Source organism: Lycorma delicatula, chromosome 7, assembly GCF_047948215.1.
Source record: "Lycorma delicatula isolate Av1 chromosome 7, ASM4794821v1, whole genome shotgun sequence".
Lineage (NCBI taxonomy): Eukaryota > Metazoa > Arthropoda > Insecta > Hemiptera > Fulgoridae > Lycorma > Lycorma delicatula.
This window is the reverse complement of record NC_134461.1, coordinates 119,632,898-119,647,843: the sequence shown is the minus strand read 5'-3', so window position 1 is coordinate 119,647,843 and position 14,946 is coordinate 119,632,898. Positions and strand designations below refer to the sequence as shown.

Below are 14,946 nucleotides of genomic sequence, written 5' to 3'. Positions count from 1 at the left end.
ATTAATTAACATAATACTGTTTTTGTAAAAGATGAAATTTATACGAAATGACGTGGCTAATGTGTTTCAGCATTTTTTCTTTTTTTTCTTTTTAGTCAGTTAAATCAATCGATTAAATGTAGAGAATTTGGACCGTTTCCACATAAGTACATACCTTTATAGTGGTATTATAAGATTATTATTATTATTTCTAAACATAGCACAACACCGGTTAAATGTGGGCAGGTTGAATAATACAAGTTGTTTTCATCATCCATCATAAAAACACTGTTCATTGGGAATATCATAACAAATTATTCAGTACAACTTGTTATGTTAATGTATAAGCCTTCATAATTACTTTTCCATTCAAAACTGATCTTCATCAATATGTAAATAAACGCAAAAATAAAATATGCGTCCACATGTATATATATATATACATATATCAATTAGTAAAAATAAAAGTAAAATAATAGTAACAAAATTATTATTTCAGCTGCAATTTTTGTTGCATTGAAAATGATTAGTTTATCAACCCTTGTAATCATTATACAGGAGCACATTTAGTTTCCACGTGCACTTATTATATTATTATACCATTAAACAAATTACACAAGATTATATAATAACCATAATCGTTGAGAATCTGTAAAATTGTATCTAATAGCAATTCTTATATTATGAATTTTGAGATATTTAAAAATTACGATAGATATAAAGAAAATAATAAAGACTGGCCAGCTGTAAAAGAGGGGAAAATACCTTCGGGCCCAACGATTTTGGATATTAAGAATTTTCATATTTTTGATAGAATAGATTTAGCCTCCCTTAAGCAAACGCCGAAAGGAAATTTTTATATTCCTAATGAAATACTGGATAGGCCAACTAATAAAATCGAGATTAAAAAAATTAAAATAAAATTATTTAATAAAACTAAAATAATCACTGTTTACTCTTATTTAGTCAATATCGAATTAATTACATTTTCAGATCAAAATATACAACCATTAAAAAGGTTGACTCTTACATAGAAATTTCTTTAAAAGTTTCAAACGACAGACTGGAGATATTTCTGCCTATTATTGGAAAAGAAAAAAACTGGAAATTACATATTTATTTTCACTCTTAAACGGGTATATTATACACTATAGAAGCTGAAGGTTTGCCCCTGACTTTGTCAATGGAACTATCGGCTGGATTAGTCGGAAGGGAGAGGGAGGTTTGCTGTACTATCTAACCAGAATATATCATCTAAACCACCGGGTTGGTCTAGCGATGAACTCGTCATCGCAAATCAGCTAATTTCGAAGTCAAGAATTCTAAGGTTCAAATCCTAGTAAAGGCAGACTTTTATAAGGATTTCAATACTAGATCGTAGATACCGGTGTTATTTGGTGGTTGGGTTTCAATTAACCACACATTTCAGGAATGATGGACCTGAGACTGTACAAGACTATACTTCATTTACATTCATACATATCATCCTCACTGATCCTCTGAAGGTTATCTTACGTAAGATATTACATTATTAAGTCTTCTTTTTCTTAAACAGAAATAGAAGAGATGATATCATCTGATTAACACAACAAATTAGACAATACAATGACCAGTACCCTACACACAGAAATTGGTGAGGAGCAAACTTTCGGGTTACATATTGTAAAAACCCCTAACATAAAGTTATTGAGCATAAATATTCATCAAGTAACAGTTACCACATATTTCTGCAAAAGAGTTTTTACAATTAAGCTATCATCAAACCAGAATATTATTTTGTAGGCTATCCGCAAACTAATAATTAGTTTATCTAATATAGTAGTAATTACAGTAACAATAACATATATAATTAATAACAACTACATAATTAGATCTACAATTCACTGAACTAACAATTCTTAATTTTTTTTAATTTATTATTTACTTTTTTTTAAATTATTAGACTTTATTCAAAACACCAAAAATAAAATACGAGTCAATACAATAATGATGTAGTTAATAATCTAAGTAACGAAAAAGATATCGCGTGTCTCATAGTCCCATAGAATTCCATAGCTTGGGAACATTGAAAGAATGAATCTAATAATTAGCGAAATTGGTTGTTCAGTAGGAGAAGGAAGGGGTTGACCCGGGAAACGATGTTTAAATGAAATAAAGGAGAATTTGGCTGTAATGAAGGTATGGATGGAGGAAGTGGAGAGGAATAAAGTAGTATGAAGAACCATCATGAAGAAGATCAAAACCTACGAAGGGCCGCATTGCCAAACAAAGAAGAAAATTTAATTAAACACTAGAAAAATGGATTAAAAGGCTTTTGCGGTAACAATTACTCAGTGAAAGTATTCCAACCAAAATTAAATTAGTTGATTTAGGTACGAATACATATTTTAACGAGACGATTTACGATTTATCTCCACTTTAGTCTTTATACAAGATTGTGGTTAGATCAAATGAGCCTAAGGTGGTAGTTGGTTTGAATTAGATTTAATTTATCCTTAAAACATATTCGGTAAAATGTTTCGTTGATATACGGCTTTCGTATTTTTCTGTATAATGTAGTAATTGTAATATAGAATGACTTAATTAGATATTTATCTTAATAGTTTGTGAGGCTAATTAATAAAAAATAATAGACTACTATATAAATTAATTTTATTACAGAAATATCATACATACAATTTAATATTTATTATCATCAGATATTTATAATTTTTAATAACAAAAAAATTATTATTTATCTCCTTCATTTCAATGTGTGTTCAGACATTCACATTGAATGGATGGTTAAATAATACGTAATTTTCTTGTAACCATCATAATTATTTAAAAATATCTTATTACTTGTAAATCTAATTTTTTTAATCAGTAAATATAGAATGACTGTTGAAAGATCTGGATAATAGTTCTAAAACGATCTTCTGAAAGCACATTTCCAGTTTTCAAAAAATTCTGTTTTTTAAAAATTATTCTTTAAAAGATTAAATATTTCATAGTGACAAACGAAAAAAAAATTAGATTTAAAAAAATTATTAATGCTGTTTATGCATTTTTACTTTCCTGGTATCATAATTCTAGAGCCTATGCTGCAAGAAGGAAAGTATGGTAATCAATCAACAACAGGGATATGAGTTTTTGCATTTCTCGACGTTTCATAACCCAGGAACCCCAAAAACAAAAGAAAATGTTGGGAGTAATGTTTTTGCGAATGTTCATACCTATGTACGTGTTTAAAGCCAAAATTTCGACTGAATAAACCGATTTAGATGAAATTTTGTACAGAGACTCGTGCATATTGGGCAATTTTTTGGTAAACGTTTGGGATCAATATCTCCAGTGGATGGGGTAGATATTTTTTTGGGGTTAATTTTCTCAAAATTTTACTAACATAACCTCACTTTATATTAAGCTCAGTGTATGAATGCATTATGTTTTTTTTAATTTTGCCCCAAAATTCCCCCTTTACCAAAATCGAAAAAGTTATATTTTTATTTACTGCATATTTTTTTATCGATTTTTTAAATGTCTTCCTTGGCATAGTAATAGTAGTAGTATTACAAGTGATTCCCCCCCAAAAATACTTTGGGGTGGGGAAACCGATCAAAGTTTAAAAATATCAATACTTTTTTTTTTATTTTTTAAAACTCTTTTTTTATTTATTTTCATATATCATTATTTTCCAACTGTATAAAAATAAATAACCAATATTTGTAAAGTATTACAACTTTGTTGTCAGCTTTTTTTTTTATAAATGACTTACATTCAGAATAGTAACCCATTTCATAATACTGATGTATGCTACATGATTTTTATCACGTATAGAAAATTAATGTTGATTTCTACATGAAACATATTCTCCTTAAAAGACTAATAAATTTCTATCAAAGAGGAAGTTTTTTGTAACTCTGGTGATCATCTAACTATTCATCATCTTGATTTTAAATTATTGTTTTTAACAGTATATTCTGATGTACTATTATATGAAAAAAAAGCGTTAAAACATTTAGAGCAGAATAGTGAATAACTACGCTAACAGTATTCTGACCTAACTGCTATCTTTAGATTTTGTTTGACATTATAAAAAAATCTGATGTGGACACTATATGACTTTCTTTACGCCTATTAAATTACAAATACACATTGTTTTTTTTTTTTAATGAAAAGTACATAAAATTTTATTTCATTAATAACTTCCGATATTATTTATTTTTTATTTTTTATTGTTAATATTGAATTATTATTTATCGTAAAAATCTTTTTATAATCAGAAGTTAAAAATTATTAATAAATCAATATATTTAAATTAAAAAAAAAGTTAAAAAAGGAGATGAAGTCGATTTCGAACCGATGTGCCTTCTTGTACGATCTAAATATTTCATTAATTAAAATTTTATTAGGCTATAATTCTGGAACCAATGAAAATAATCACCACTTACGATATATCGTTTAAAAGCTCTCAATGAGAGCTTATTACTGCAGTTAAGAAAAACTCCAAAATCCAATTTATTTTGGATTTTGGACACTTTTGGTTCAGTCGACTGCAATCAAAAGGGGAGCACAACTAGATGCTACAACAATCCTAAATCCAAAATTTCAACATCCTACGGCTAATCGTTTTTGAGTTATGCGAGATACATACGTACGTAAGTACAGATGTCACGCCGAAACTAGTCAAAATGAATTCAGGGATGGTCAAAATGGATATTTCCGTTGAAATCTGAAAAAAGAGATTTTTCGCGATCACAATACTTCGTACAAGGAAGTAAAAAATAAACTGTTAGAATTATAACGAAATGAACTTAGTATTAGTAACGTTATTAAAGCTTTTTCCTGAAGAAGTTACTCAACAAGTACGGTTTATGAATGAATACAAATATTAGGATTTAACATCTAATTGAGGCACAACCGTGACCCCACATCCAGGATTTAATAACTATGAGCCATGACTTTCAGAGAGTATTTTTTAAATAGGTTTTTTGCTATGAATAGAAAATTTTCCCGTTTTGAAAATAAAGCATTATTTATTTAATTAGAATATTAAAGTATTAATTCCGCTCTCTTCACCATCTATTCTAATCTTGATTATAACTCTATATGATCTTCAAAACAACAAGCATCAATCAGATTTTCTTTAAAAGTGCTTACGTACACAGTTCATTCTGTATATACATATATTACATACATTTCGGAGTGCTTATGTTAATAAACAACCGTACCTTCGGCTCAGTGAAGAAGTTAATAGGAAACCACTTTACTCCTCACATTACTTAGTAAGCATAGCATGGTATCCTGATTTTTCGTCAAAATGGCTATCCTATTTTCGTGAGTGAATAAGGGACCAAAAAAAAAAAACCATGTAAAATTTTTAATAGATTGAAAACTGCTTAAATTTATTCTCTTATTTATAGAATATCTATTCCTACATAAATTCAAATTTGACGGGACGTGAAATTCGACTTTGGATTACAATTACAATGTAATAAACTTGAAATTCTGAAATAAAGCTAAGTTTTCGTGCTCGTAACCAGTTGTATTTTCAAAAAATAAAATTCCCGTTTCATTAAAATAAAACTGCACGTATTCTTTGAAAGATATTCTTTTATGTTCTCTTTCAAACGTATAAAAACCGTTTAATTTTATTCTATTATATTGTATCATTTATTTTAATCAGAAAAATCTAAGTGTTTGTGCACGCGCGTAAACCGACAACCATTTTAATGTTTCAGAAACTGAATAACATTAATCTAATGTTGAGTTATATATAATAGCATTTACCATATTTAATCTAGAAATAACAGGCTCACGGCCAATTATAGTTACTTGATGTTGCATGAACTCTGTAGTATATGAAGAATGCCAAGCTTGACCGGGTGCAAACCGCATGAACAATGAATATAGTATGACAGAAAACTTGAATACGGGTTTAATTCAATAAAATATAAACTGGATAAATTAAGTCTTAAAAGCAATTTTAAAACATTAAGTAATCATAAATAAACTATAAGTTTATAATAAATAAAGTGATAATGGCGGATGAAATGAAAGGTATAACTAAAATGGTTACCTTGTTTTATTTTTTTATTTTATTTTAACATGCCGAAACAGGTTGTATGACTGCAGAAGATTAGAATTCTTTCAACTCAAGTTCATTGCATTCATTTATTGTAGATTATACATAAATACACACAAACATACACACACTCTTGTATAAGCTGCATCGGAAATGTTTGTAAGGTTTGTTGTATCCATTATAACGATGCAATATTTCTTTAGATTTAAATAATGTCACTGTATAATCCCGTAGTTTTTAGTTTATAAAAAGCAACAAAAAAAACATTCGTTTTAATGAGACCTAAACGAGATGATTTCATGAACTGTTGGTCAAATCTTGACACAACTCCAAGTCTATATTGCTGACCAGTTCCATGTACTAAGGAAGAGTTATTTCGTCCAAGGTGTGTTGTCAGTTGACAACATAAATTTTGTGACGTCATTTTACTGTTTATCATTAAATATTCTGCCCAGTTCTTTTTTTACTTTAATTCATTCTTAACCCAAAATTCTTTAAATTCTTTACGGTTTTTTTGCAGGAAACTTACAAATAATAATTAGTTTTAATCACGTAGATTTATTTCATTGATAATAACATCAGAAAAAATTTGCAATAATTATTCGCTACTGAAAGAATTAAATAACTGTAATAAATAATAATTTCATTTTTTAAAACGGTTTTGACTTACGCTTGCCAAAATACGTCAACTGTACAAAATTCAATCACCATTAACGTAAAATTAAAATGCATTAGAAAAACAGAAAATCTGTAAGAATTTACGTACGAATTAGTGAATCGTTGAAGCTCAAAACCGCCAGGCCGATCTAAATGATTCTTTTATGACTGGTTTTATTGAACGTTGATGGGAACATGAACGATGATTAATAAAGAAAGCTTTAACAGAGAGCGTGTCGAATTTTATATCGTCATCCTTTACGTAATATTTTAAATCGAAAATTAAATTAAATTTAGCAATCTATAACTTATAGCTAAATAGTTAACTGCAGTAAAATTGATAAAAAAGATTGAATTTTATTTTAGCATTTCGTTTAGTAAAATCAGGTTCTCGATAAATCGACTAATTAATAGAACGTTTTATTGTACCACGGTTTTCTTAAGTAGAAGATTGACGTAAATTTTCTTAGCAAATGCTACCTGTATATTATATTAGGTAAAATGGTATTAAAATAAAACCCACATTACTAAAGTGAATTTTATTTACGATAACTTTGATTTTCAGACAAATTTTAAATGAAAAGCTTCGGTGATTTTGCTTATTTTAATTTGTTTCCAATATCCCGATTTTTGTTTAGCATTTATTTTAACTAGAAATAACAATCTGCAAGATTGAAATTTTGATACTTCTTAATTTGAAATAAAATTCTGGCCCGACCTCTGTTAACGAATTTTGGTAAGTTTACTCGCTCAAGATGCACTTTTCAAAATCAAAAAATAACGGGACACAAACCTGTTCCAAAACCTTGGGTCGTTTTTTTTTTTTTTTAATTTCCGCTCTCAGAATGCACTGAAGTAAATATTTAATAACAATGAAAATTAAAGTAAATATAATTCTTTCGAACTTTTACAGTTTCTCTTCCAAATGACTGTTCCATTTGGAACTTCCAAATGCAAGTTCCTGCTACGAAAGTTTTTTTTATCACGGTGGATGATTTTTAATAAAATTTCAAGGCACAAGAATTAAATTAAGAAAAAGTTTTTAAAAATTTCATAGGAGATATATTTTTGGAACTTTCGCTAAGGGTTCCATTTAGGGTAATAAAAAATGTCGGATACCCGGAGGAACAACGAACATTTCAGATTTTTATATACCGAGTGATTCACGAAGAATGTAACAAAATTTCAAGTACTGGTAAAAATAAAGAAAAATAAGTTCGGAAACGCTTCATTAGCAAATGTCGGCTGGCGAAAGATTTCGCTCTAATTTTTTTACCTTCGGTAAAATTAAGCCAGAATATAATAATTAGGACCGAAATTAAGGAGTAAATTTAGTAGTTTTAATAATCTTCGAAATTCTTTGTTTCTGCAAATTTTACTCATGTCATTTTACTCAAAATCAAATTCTCTACAAGTTTTGTTTAAAACCTTGTTTATTACCCATTAAACAAAACTATTTTACGCCAAATAAAAAAGAAGGGGTGTTTTCGACCTAATTTTTTGTCTTCTACCCCAGATTTCTCGAAAACGTCTAAAATATAGGATTTATAAAAATGAAATACAGACTAAATATAGTCTTCTAAAATATAGATTTCATACAAAAACACTAAATTTACTCCTTAATTTGGGTACCAGAATTATAGTCTGGCTTAATTTTATCCAAGACGCAGAAATCACAGCGAAATCTTTCGCCAACCGACACTCGCTAACAAAGAGTTCCCCAGTATATGTTTAAATAAGCCTTCTTTATTTTCACCGGCAGAACATATCCTGAAAGTTTGTTACATTCTTCGTAAATCACTATGTATAATATTAAATACACACACGTATACATATATTAAAAATAATAATTGGTGTTTGGAGTATCAAGGTAAATTTTTAACCAAGGCCTTTAGTACTGAAATTAAACTCAAAAAACTTTTCTATAATCCTAATATCTAAAGAAATGTTCCATCCAGGCGAGAATTTGAAAAGTAAATTATTTGACGGAAGTAACTCCGGCTATTTAAACTCGCTCATTGGCGAGGAGACATGCGTTTCCATAGAAACAATCAACCTCGCCGCTTAATTCTCTCCGCATGATCCCAAACGTCCAGATAATAATCGGAGAATAATATCTGATTTACCGTAAATTTAACGGACCATGTTTTTATTCACTATTACGTGTAAATCAATTACTTTTAACAAAAACTATTTTTTTATTATTTTTTTTCTATAATTTTAACTACGAACACCGTTCTACTAGATAAATAAATGAGTAAAATAGTAGTTCTACTCGAATGCACACTTTACCGCTCTTTTAGTAAAACAAATTTCCTGTAAGGTAGAATAAAAAAACAGAAAATAACTTATTTTAAAAAACTGCTGCCTATTCTGTTATTAAAACGTAAGACTAATTTTTTAACTCATTACACATTCCTTTATTTAAAGAGGAAACAATGATTGTATTTGATGTCTCTGTAAGTACAGATCACCGAGTGAAAAGAACTCAAATATCTGGGAATAAACATATATAATAAACGATCTCTTTAACCTTGAATACAATTATTGATTAGACCTGGGCTTTTATAACGTAAACTGTCAAATTTACATTGTATACTAAGTGATGTCCTCATTAAATCTATGAAGAATAGTTAATATATTTTTTATTAAATTTAACAGTGATAAAATATGGTATAAAAATTGTAATATCTATATGTTATAGCGATAAAATTAAATCATAGAGATTATAAGAAGAATTTTAAAATAAAATCCTGTAATAATAATAATAATGTGTAATAAATAACCGCTGAATACATTTATGCATGTAATGTCATCTCACGAGTGAAACCGTTTATCATAATTTATTGGTCTGCGAAACAATACTAAATCGATTTTCAAACTAATAAATCTACGTTCTGAATACTTTATAAAAACATCTGAATGAGATAATTTCTTCAGATATATTATAATATAATTTTCATCTTATACCTATTATCATATTATCTTAATGTACTAGTACTATTATTTCCCCCTCCAAATATTTTTTATGACTTATCTGTCCATGTAAAAATTTTACTGATATATATTTATATATACTACCATTTACTGGTATACCATTTACTGGCTATGTTAAGATAATCTTCTGATAGTATTTTATAAAAGTATTGCATAATTATCTGCTAATTATATTTTATAATTCTATTTCATTTCTTTGTATCTTTTAAACTGCTCAAAAACTGTGGACGTAATTATTATTGCATAAATAAAAAATAAATAAATTCTTCTGGTATAGTAAAACATTTTTCATTTTTATGTTGAATATTATAACAAATATTTTACTACAAAAAAAATTATTTTTTGGTAGTTTATTATAATGGAGAAATAGTAAACATAAGCTTAAATTCTCACTTTACTCATGTAGATTTAAAATGTTATAAAAGAAAAATTTTCTACATCGATTTAAAAAAAAAATGATATCTCGTAAAATTTACCTCAAAATAAATTTTATCTAATTTGAAATAAAATATATGTTACATAAAAATGTATTTTATAAAAAAATTATATTAAGATAAAAATATATTTGTATAACAGTGATGAAAACAAATCAATATTCAATTAAAAAAGAAAAACAAACCAGTTAGATAGTTTTAAAGCATTATCACTTAGTTTAGAAAAAACATTTACGAACAAACTCGCAAGCTGGACAAACTAATGCCTACTTAAATACCTTCTTTCATTTAAAAAAAATATCAATTCAATGCTGTTACACTGCAATGATACAGATTAAAAATGTATAATCTGATATAATTTTGTATTTTCACGTGAAATTTTAAGAAAATTGATTAAATGATTTACGTAAATACAGATTTCCATATTCCAGAAAAGTCTAAAATCTGCAAACTGGTAAAAGTCTGCCAGGAAAGATTTTATGTAGAAAAGAAAAAATCTGCTGGTATAAAAAATCGATTGTGGAACTACCACGAGTAATTACACAACGTTTTAATCCAATGAAACATGGATAATGTGATTTTGATAGAACGACAAAAACTTGAGAGATTTTAGTAACAAAACAAAAATGTTGAAAATCATAAAGGATAACGTTTGAAAGAGAAAATGTTTAAAACGAATTTTAAAAGAAAGAAGTATCTGGCCGAAAATAAAAAAATGTAGAATAAGATCAGTCAATTTTTTTTAAACTGGAGAGATTTGAACCCATTAAATAAAAAACATGAGAATTGACTAAATAGGTTCTTCTTCTTCTTCTTCTTGTGCCTTATCCGCTCAGCGAACGTTAGCTATCATTTTGCCCATAACTGCCCTGAAAATATCGGATGAATCTTTAATGCAGTGGTTTTCCGAGGTTTTATGCATCCCAATGCCGTTGAGCACCTTTTGTGGTTCCTCTTCCATTTGGGGAAATTTCTTACTGCAAGAACAATAGGTTTTCCTGAACCCTATTCGCTCCTCCGAGAAGGCCATCGGCACTTGGTAGAGGGGGACTCATCAGAGCTAATGCATGTATATCGAGGTTAAAAGACTACTGCGAACAAAAAGTAATAATTAACTGTTGAAAATATACAAATAATTAATAAAAAAAGGATTTTCTTTTACAACTTAAAGAAGGTAAATCAACCTTCAGTGACCATCACTATTTCAAACAGAGGCCGACAGGAAATTAAAGTTTGAAAACCATATCAAACAAAAACAACTGATTTATGATGCTATCAAGAAGCATTACTTATTAAATAACTACATTACAAGAACAATATTAAAGATAAAATCTGATTAAACCAAAGCAGAAAATTTTTAATTTAATGTAACAAGAGATTTAATATAATTTCTATTCAAATCAAAATCGTTTATTTTCAGTTTAACTCTGATATTTTGAAGGAAATTAAAGATAATAATCTCTGTTCAGCAATCTAAAGTATAAACCACCACCTAAAAAAAATCTTGTAAAAACAAAAACATAAAAAAATGAAGGTTTCTTTAACACAACTATTAATTACAGTACAACACTTATACAATATAGCTTCAAGCATGCAAAACATGAGACGTACTAAAATATGTTAGAATAATAAATATTTTGCAAAAATATGTTCAAATTAGGTAACCAATATGTTATGAATATATTAATCTTAAAAATTTGTAATGTTCCATAGTACAAGAAAAAATCTTCTTCAACATACTAACATCTGAAAATAATTTAACTTATTAACAGAAAAATAAAATCATCGCAAAATTTAATAAACCGATCATCTATTAGAACACAGGATGACCTTTCAATTATAAAGTACAATAGAGCCGGGGCAAAAACCTAAAAGGGGTCGATAACACTTTTAAAATTTTAATATGTACATGATTTTGATATTTGAAAGACTGTCAAGAAGGCATACCATTCACCACTATTATTACTATTAGACGTATAAAGACGCATCACCGCGATCGGTTAGTCACTCCCATTTATTAAATTAATAAAATCGAGAATTATAATAATCGATTAGTCTATAATTAATATAATCGATCAGAAACTAGCCACCGAATTAATCTACCGTATGTTGTTTACGAAGATAAAACTGAGTTATTTTCCGCGTAATTATATTTTAGTATGTAATATTGTCAGCAACATTTTTTTAAATAATAATTTTTTAATAATGGATTCTAATAGCTACAAAATATTTTGCATTTAATTAATTAGAAATCAATTTATCAACAATTTATTATTAAATTAAAATTTAATAAATTGATTTTATAACTTTTTTTTTACATAATAATTTTTTTTCTTTATCTTTTTTACCATTATTATTTTTTTTAATTTCAACTTACATTTTCACTTTCCCTGCGAATATAGCTAGAATGGCTATATAAATGGAAAAATACGGTAATCATGCCAAAAATGGGATATCGGGATTTTGCAAATCTTTACGTCTTACGGTCAAACTGGTTCATCTAGATAAAAAGAAAATGTATGTACATATGTCGCACTGATTTTGTTCTTGTTTAAAAGGATTGACGAAACCGATTTACTTCAAATTTGGGTCAAATATTTCTATATATTGGACATTATTAATTATATATATTTTTTTAATTCTTAAGGAGGGCGGGCGACACCGCGAAAAACTAGTTTTGATTTTCTTTAGAGGAATTTTAGAGAAAAATTTATTAAAGAAAATGTGTACGAACAATGCATACATAAAATCAAAAACTTTTTTCAAAAATCAACCCCACCTTTAAAATTAAAATATATATGTTTATTTGCTCTATTTCTCTTCGGTTTAAATAATTTTCAAACGTTTTTGAAAGATTATACTTCATGTATAAAGCTATTAAGAAATGTCTATATTTTTTTTTTAAATTACAGACCCGGACCTAAAATCAAGAAACGTTTTTCGAAAAAAAATTTTTTCTTATTTTAACCTTTATGAAGGGGGCTGTAAGATTTAGAGAAACTTAAGCAAGACTTTTTGACTTCGGTAACTGTTCTTCAGAGTTATTCTTTAAATTGAACTCTGTGAGAAAACACAAAAAATAAATGTTTTTCCAAAGGAGTGGGAACCTCAATGAAATTTTTAAATGACAAGTTTCAAATGGAAAAATCGTGATTAAAATGAAATTAGTTTTTAACCAAGTTGGAACAAACATATAGATCTATATAACTATATAGGATGAATAAAAATAACCAGCTTATACTTCACTTTATTTATTTTTTCATTTTAATATGATTCAGCAGTACTCAAGTTAAAATAAAATTTAATAAATTTTTTTAGATAAACACGGTGATAAAATTTAATCTGAAACAATCTAAACAAGTCCCGATCAGGAGGTTATTTATACTCGTGCAAAAAACCGATTTTTTTATTTCAAACAACACAAAAGAATTACGAGGTCCCTTAGATACAAAAATAAAACAAGATAAAACGATACTTGCTAACGGCGAATATAGACTACTAACAAAAATTATCATTTCTTTAATCAGAGTATGTATATAAATAAATATACGGGCGCGCTTTATGTACGTTTTGTTGTTTTTTATCTAGTCTTTTTCATTCTTTCCACGTAAGAACAGTAAGGCAAATCTATTATTCTAGTCAAATACATTTCTGTGTTGCATTCTTCACAGACCATCATCTCTTATAATAGTATCTTGCACACAGATTTAAGAAAATGATCAGAAATAGAATTAGGCTAACCGAATTGAAATAAATACGTTTAACTATTTATATATTAATTTTTTTCTAGCTAATAAGGAAAAAATCAAACATTCAATCACAGTATTTCAATACCAATTTTTAGGATACAAAACAGGGTTATCAAGAAAAGATGGACAATCAAATCAATTTAACGAAAAAATGGCTATGATAAATAATGGATAAAACCTTTGTTTGTTACCGGTATTTCCTTGATAATAACAATATTAATTTTAATTGTAACAGATAACAAAACTAATTTGCATCATTGTACTTTGTCCTAAAAGAAGAGCCCGTATTATGATCCTTTAGTACATTTAATAAATTATGTAACTATTTAAAGATCTTTCAACTAATTTATTTAAAGTTAGATTAAAAGATTTCCTTTTACAAAAAACAACATTAACCTAAATAGATAAATAAATGTAATTGGATAAAGATGAACTTTCAATGAACTCTCTTAATTTTTAGGATTTAAATTCTCAATCAATTTTTATCAATTAACGGCTTCAAATTTCTTTTATCAAGTAGCGATTTTAAATATGACTATTTATTTTATTTTTGTTTCGAATTCATCCGCCTAAGGGTAAGTTAGATCAAGTTATTTCCGTCTGTGTTTTTTTCTCTTCCTCCAATATGCTTTCATTTTTTCTGAGCAGGCTTTCCTCCTTCCTTCCGACATCTTTTTTGCCTTTTTGGAACATATTTTTTACACGAATGCCCAAAAAGAAAGTGTAATCTATTTAAGGTGTATGAATGTATGTTTGTTTATCTGTATATTTGTTCCACCGTAGCAGCTAAACGGCTGAATCGATTTAGATGTATGACCCCTCGCATTGGATTCCTAACGTTACCGGGAGTGTCATAGACTATATAAATATTACACTGCACATTATGTAGTAATGGAGATTTACCGGTTGAAGCACAAACTTCAATGAATTGAATGCGAGTGTTTATATCTGTGTGATGTCGGTTTGAACTGAATGATTCGAATGAATAATATTACAGGAATAATAGAATTAAATTTACGTTAAACAAAACAAAATTAAAAAATTTCTATTTTATAATAATGAG

At 27.7% G+C, this 14,946-nt stretch overlaps 1 protein-coding gene across 1 annotated transcript in view; it reads left to right on the top strand.

The window, feature by feature from the left end:
• The window catches only part of LOC142327730 (uncharacterized), an 80,718-nt gene that overhangs the window by 41,898 nt on the left and 23,874 nt on the right, over positions 1-14,946 (top strand). The gene's annotated exons all lie outside the window — the stretch shown is intronic.